Here is a 7,206-nt window from a genome sequence, read left to right as displayed (position 1 = left end):
GAGGGGGAGAGGAACCATGAGAGACTATGGACTCTGAGAAACAAACTGAGGGTTTTAGAGGGGAGGGACGTGGGGGGATGGGTTAGCCCAGTGATGGGTATTAAGGAGGGCATGTATTGAATGGAGCACTGGGTGTTATACGCAAACAATGAATCATGGAACACTACATCAAAAATTAATGATGTAATGTATGTTGACTAACATAACATAATAAAATAAAATTTAAAAAAATAGATAGCAAAAAATAAAAAAATAAAATAAAAATAAGTTTCCAACAGTAAATATATCTTCCCTCAAGAATTTTACAAATGATTTCAGAGAATGTAAAAATAAATTCACCTACAATGAAATAATGAGGAATACTTAGAAGTGGGGATTCATAGAATTATAGGATGGGAATAACCCTTCAGGTAGTTCCTGAGGGAGAAGTTCTCAAATTTGGCTACACAATAGAATTGCCTGTATTTAAACAATATATATCCTATTATCTCCCTGGGGTCCCATGTGCAAGTTTTTAAAAATAGCATCCAAGTAATTTAAAGTGTCACCAAGATTGAGAACCTCTGTCCTAAAAAGAGGGGCTATTTTTTAGTGTTTTCACAAGGAATTTCTTCCCAGCATTTCTGGGGTAACTTATGTGTTTCTTTGGAATCAGGAGAAAAATCAGTTGAGAAATGGAGAAAACAGGAAAAATTATGATAATTGTCTTGAAAGAATCAAAATGTAACAATCGGTGTAGAAATACAACTGGTTCAAAAGAATCTACTAATCAAGTGGAAAGCGGGAGCAGGAAACAGTGACAGGAGACTCAAAAGTTGAGGTTGACATTTTTGAGAACCCAAAAGGAACAGGAGGAGAGAAGTTCCTGATCTACTCCAGCAGTATTGTTCATGGCTATCACCATGTTATAAGTATATTTTCATAGCCCTGTTAACGACTAACAGTGAGTCATGCTTGCAAATAAAGTAAATATTAAGAAATTTATGTGCATAGTATAATTTAAATCCTATGAGATGAGTGATCTCCTAAGGAATAGCAAGTTGAGGAAGTAAAATAAATCCTTATGTTGGCAACTCTGGCACATGATGCTATGTAGTGAGTGATAGTCAGTTTGCTAGGATTCAGAATGTTACCTTATTTGGATACAACTCAGCATTCTTCACTGGTGTTTACCCATGTTTGAATATGTATTATAGGCTACAGTGCTTTGCAAATGCTACTAAATTTAAGCTTATTTCATGTGTATTTGTAATAATTTGTTTATATATCCATAAAGACAATGAAGAATGTTGGAATTATTTTAAGGATCATTTATGATTTGTAGAATTCCCAAGAATTCCAATTGTTCATTAGCAAATCCCAAAGATTAATATCTGTCAGGAATTTAGAAATATCACACCTTTCCTTTATACTAAAAGTCATTGTAATACCAATTGTGGGTGAGTGTTTTAAAAAATCAAAAGTCTTCACACTTCTTTCAAGTGAGAAGGACTTGTTGATGAATAAGGGCAGTGGGCTTTGGGAAGAGGTGTGTGTGTGTGTGTGTGTGTGTGTGTGTGTGTGTGTGTGTGTGTGTTGTGGCGGTGGGGGTTGTGCCGACAGAGCGTTGGCATTGGACCAAGGAGGAAACAGCTGCACAACTGTCAGGAAAAGGTTTACATGGGTGCAATCCCTAAAGAAGAAACTGAGGTAGGAAAACACAAATCCGTCCTCCTGAATTCACAGAACTGAAAGAAAATATGTAGCAGCCATTAGCTCCCGGTGCTTCATTTAGTCAGCTTTTCTTTTTCCCACCATTTCTACAACAAAGTAATCTCTAGTTCAAACCTCGCAAGAGTGCCCTAACAAGAGTCCCTTTATCTGTTAAGAAAGAGGTGGCCATACTTGTAGCAGAGAAATATCCATCTGTTCTTCAATGATGCTCCCTCTTCTCTATTGAGTTTGTAATTAACTTTTAATTAAAATTTTAATGAAATCTGAGATAGAGAATAAGAGTAGAGGTAATTAATATTTCATATTAAAAACATTAGTACAGAAAAGAAGTTGGTGAGTCTTATTTTCTTTTCTCAAATACTGGCAATCATATAACCTACTGTGTTTATCTTGTCACCTGTCCATCAAGAATCTGAATGCTAAATACTGCAATTAGTCACAGTAAACAACGTTAGACATTTGTTTAGTGTAATTGATTTACCCTTCTTTTATTATTCATATTTTGATAGTTCTGCTTCGTTTATCATAGTTCTGTGCTTTATGATAAACCACCTCAATGGAGTACTAAGGAGTAGATGAGAATACACATTTGTTGAAAACAAAATATTCCATACTTTACTTAATACTCACAATAACCCTGTGAGGTTTGTATTATTATTCCCATTTTATGGATGAGAAAACAGATTCATTTGGACTTAATGACTTTGAAAAGCAAATAAAGCTAATTATCTGTAAATCCAGAGCTGGAATTTAAACCTAGATGTTTCTTACTGCAAAGCCCATATTCTTTCCATGGTACCACAACACCATTTTCCTACAGTTACTATCAGAGAATTAATGAAGGATATTTTACCTGTTTGTGATTATGGTATTACTAGAGTAGACAAATGCGCTCACATGCGCTCTCTCTCTCTCTCTTTCTCTCTCTCTTTCTCTCTCTCTCTCTCCCTCCCACACACCCTCCCACACTGTCATATGAACACACCAAAAAATACATGAGCAAAAACAAAGTACAAGAAAAACAAAACATTCACATAACTGGTTCTGAGCCCCTGCTTGACATGTGCTATAATGACATTTTTGTTCACTCTCAAATCAACCTAGGAAAAGATAAATGGACATTAGGCCCAGGGGACCATGCAAAGCAAGAAAGAGGGTGAGGGTCCCCCAGTTTATGCCTTCTGAAATCAGAGATGGAGGACTAGGGTGTGAGGTAATATCAGAGGTTTCCCAAAAATTTTGGCATATGTTAATACTGAAATCTTTTTGAATTTTCTCTACCAATGCTGTGGATCTACCCAAAAGGTGCAAAAATTGGAAAATTTACTTCTCTATTGCTATCCTGCCAAAACTGAACGTGATTATTAAACTTTGTGAGAGGGCAATTAGAATGGGTGAATGTGCAAAATTAAACTGTCAGTAAATAAGCCCGAAATGTAAGTTGGTAAGGGACAATGAAATATAAATTTGCTGCAAATGAAACTTCTCCAGGTTATGACTATTATAGTCTCTTTGTAGGGACTGAAGAGGAAATCACATTCACATAGGTTCAATTATCCTTCACATTACTAGAAAAATACTGTAAGGTAGGTACTACAGCAACTTGCTAACTATGATAATGATACAATCAAAGCAAATGCTATTAAACAAAATGAAACATTATAAACTATTGTAATTAGAGAAGCACATTTTAAATAATCCATAAAAGTTTTTAAAATGATAAAAGTATTCTTATAGGACTTACAGCTCCATTTGTTCCTTTACCCCCTCTCCCCCCGCAAGCTGGCAAAGTCATCTAGCTACTTATTTATTTATCAAAGTGTTTTAGTCAAGGGATCTACTCCATTGTCACCTTTCATTAAAGGTGGTCTTGAGCCAAGCACAACAGAAGGAGGTCGTCATTGTGCTGCAGAGCTCCCCTGCAATTAGACATTCACTAAAATGAAATGATTCTGTCACTGATTCAATTGATTTTTACAGTTAAATAGACTCTACTTAAACTAGTCAAACTGATGGGCCCATGTTCTTCTGCCTTATTCAGCATTAGTAAGTCTGTGTTTGCATTCCAGATTTTTCATCTAGCTGTTTTTAAACATTTTTTAAAATTTCTGATTAGTTTTTTCTATATCCAGAGCAATTATATATTTTCAAAGTACTCTATAAAGAAGGCTCAACCATTTTTTACTGGCTCCTCTGAAAGTGGGTCAACACTATCCTTTAATTTCCAAGTGGAAAAGAGAGCACATGAAGTTTAAGTGAATTGAACAAGGTCCAATCGTAAGAATAATTTATGAGTGGATGTTTTTAAATTCCTGGGTGTTCTCAAAGAGTTTAAAAGAAAGCCATGTGTGAAATGAAGCTATTTGACTATTCCTTTAATGAGTATGGTTAGCATGATGTCGCAGAACCAAGAAGTTGAAGATGGTCAGATATATGAAAATGTGAAAAATTATAGGATTAACAATCAAATCAACTTTCAGCAACTACAAAGACCAAAACCAAAATGCAGTTCCTACCACACAGCCATGGTTTGATTTAGGAGCCACATACTCACATGGCTGCCATGTATGTATTTACTTATTAAAAAGTTTTGTAAGTCAATGCATAGAACACATTACATATAACTTACATCAATCTATTGATATTGTCAGCTTTGGCACATAGAACCCAGGATTATTTTTTGAAATTATTTTTATTGCCAGGAATCATTAATAAAATAGTATACAGTAAAGGACCTCACAGAAGCAGTGGCTCACCCATCTAAATATGGACTCCATATTTCAGCACAATCTTCATTATACATCTCAGAGAAGTCTTGTTGAGGATATCCTGTAAGTCAAACACCCTCTTAAACCAAACCAGCCCCAATTCTTCTATAAGCAATTAAAGGCAACAGAAAGCTATTTAAATTTTTGAGGAGGAGTTTTGAACTACTCTAATCCAGGCACTGTTCAGCAATTCTTTAGCTCAAGTTAAAAGAAGCATAGAAATTGGAAAGACAAGGAAAAAAAAAATGAAGGTCACATAAGAAAAAACAATTACAAGTTTTTTAGATCATTCATTCATCTATTTTGTAGTAAGCACAGACTTGGTGCCAGAGATACCATGGAGAGAGACAACAGGTTGGTCTTGCCTTGCTGGGGCTTACCATTGAATGTCAGAGAAATATTCCTTAATTTCATTTAATTGTTTTTGAAATTAGGAATAGACAACAATATGTAACAAAGGCAAAATTTCACTTGTGAGTCATCAGGTGCTGAGGCTCTGAATCCAGTCAGTATGACCTCTGGCAAGTTACTTAACTTCTATATGCCCAGGGTCCTCACAGTAAAATGGGAGAAATAATTGCACCTATCTTAAAGGGTTATTGTGAGATTAAATGAGTTAATCAATGTAAAACACACACACACACACACACACACACAACACAATGTAGAACAATGTGTGGCATATAGTAGGACTAAATAAATGTTAGCAATTTGCTATTATGAGAGTTATTATGATTTTTACTACAATTTTTCTAACTTGTATCCTTAAGTGGTTAGAGCAAATCTCATAAGAGATAGTAAACAACCTCAATGTTACAAAGCCCTGGTAAGTAAAGAGAGAGCTCATTAACAGAAACCCTAAATCAGGGCTCTTATCGTGTACAGGGTAAGTTTTACCCACTATAGGATTGCACAAGTCTGCTCTGGATAACTGGTGGCACTTAACAGTCAAGAGTTATTTGCGTAGGGGACTGAGAAGCACTTTTGGGGGCAGAAAGTAACTGATCCTTGGAAAAGAGAGAGCGGGGCCCACAAACTCGGTGCAAGGCTACTGGGCCAAGAAAAGGATAGGGAGGTGATGCCGCACACTGCAATTATCTTCTCAAATTGCTCTTCAGTCCCATTCTCGGGCTCTTACGCCAATCCTAGAATGAGTTATTCTAAAAGGAGGAGTGAAAAGTAAATCTTATTCCCCCAAGTTGGATCTCCATGAGAAAGTTCAAGGTGTTAGCACCATCGACATCAGCAAATCCCTCTAAGACATGATGAGCACCATAGACAATATACAAGTCCCGATGCTGCTCTTGGCTTAAGAGCCCACAGGAGCTCCTCCATGATAAGCCAGAGCTGAACAGGGCACTTACAGCAAGGACCACAGTGTGACCAAGAGTGCTGGTTCCCAGAGGTCACATGAAACATCTTGCTTAAGAAACCAACACATTTGAGTGAAGAATCTAAGCATTTCTAGATTTTCTGCAAAGCAGGCATTAGTTTACCCATACAAATACTGATTTGTATGTGTTATTTGATGCTGTTGTGACCCCTCGATTTGCACGGTTTAGGGTATTCTAACTCTATGGCTCTTTAAAAGCGCTTTAGAATTTGTTAATGGGTAGACATTTTAAAAAGTATTAAAGTGTTTCAATTTCCACCGTTATTTTGGAAATAAGAATATTTTTCTCACTTATTTTCAATAAGAATAAATCTTACATCCTTTCCTGGGAAGTAAAAAGTGTTTTGTGTCATTTTTACAGAAGATAAGGTTTACCGTCATGTAGTAATTCCCCACCCTGCATCATTTTTGGCATACTGATAATATTACTTTTAACTTGGGTTGTGGTTTAGCAACTATAAGCACAAAAGACTTGTCTCCAGGGTAATATAAATTAATCCAGGATATAGACTCCATCCTTGAGCAAGAGACCACTAATTCTAGGCTAGGGAAGTTTGAAAGTTAAAATTAGATACTCTCAGTTCAGTGCCTAGGTTTTGGTCTCCTACTAAACTGAATGATTTTTAAGTCAGTGAATTTTTAACAAACACAGTGAAACAGTTTTCCAGTGAGCAATGTCCTTCAAAAAAGTTCATATATTTGAGAACAAACTACTTACTCCGATGAAGGTTGTTACTTAAACCTTGATTAGAATTAATTTTGGGAATTTTTTTTCAGAGCTATTTTACAAACTATACAAAACACCACACCCATCAATATAAGTTATATGGTTCCATTCTGATCCTCAATCTAACAATTCTGTTTATTCCAGAATCACTTTTGACCTCTTCCAAAACACAGAACCCAGCAAAGTAAGAATAACCTCTGCTGAAGTTTCTTAGGAGGGAATTCCTTCAAGGACATGCAACAACTTTCAAGTTGCAACAAGGTCTTGAGCAGTAATAAAATAGTTACAAATGTTATAATGGCCTGATAAATTTTAAGAGACCAGATTCTCATTTGTACAAGCTTAAAAATATGCATTACAGAATATATGTAATTTACAACTTCCTATCAGAAACATGAGCGTCAGCAAGGCTGCAACAAGAAATTGTATTTTGGAGTTGGTCATTTTGAAAATTATGACCAAACAATTCTAAAAACAGGTAATTACCTTATATTAGCCCTTTGTAAAATCTTTTTTCCTGTGCTTAAATTTTGTAGTTGGGTATTTTCTGGTAAAAGAAAAAGTCAAACTAATGGCATCCCACCAGCTCTACCCTTCTCTCCACA

The sequence above is a fragment of the Halichoerus grypus genome, chromosome 1, assembly GCF_964656455.1.
Source record: "Halichoerus grypus chromosome 1, mHalGry1.hap1.1, whole genome shotgun sequence".
NCBI lineage: Eukaryota > Metazoa > Chordata > Mammalia > Carnivora > Phocidae > Halichoerus > Halichoerus grypus.
The sequence above is the reverse complement of the archived record's forward strand: the minus strand, read 5'-3'. Positions refer to the sequence as shown.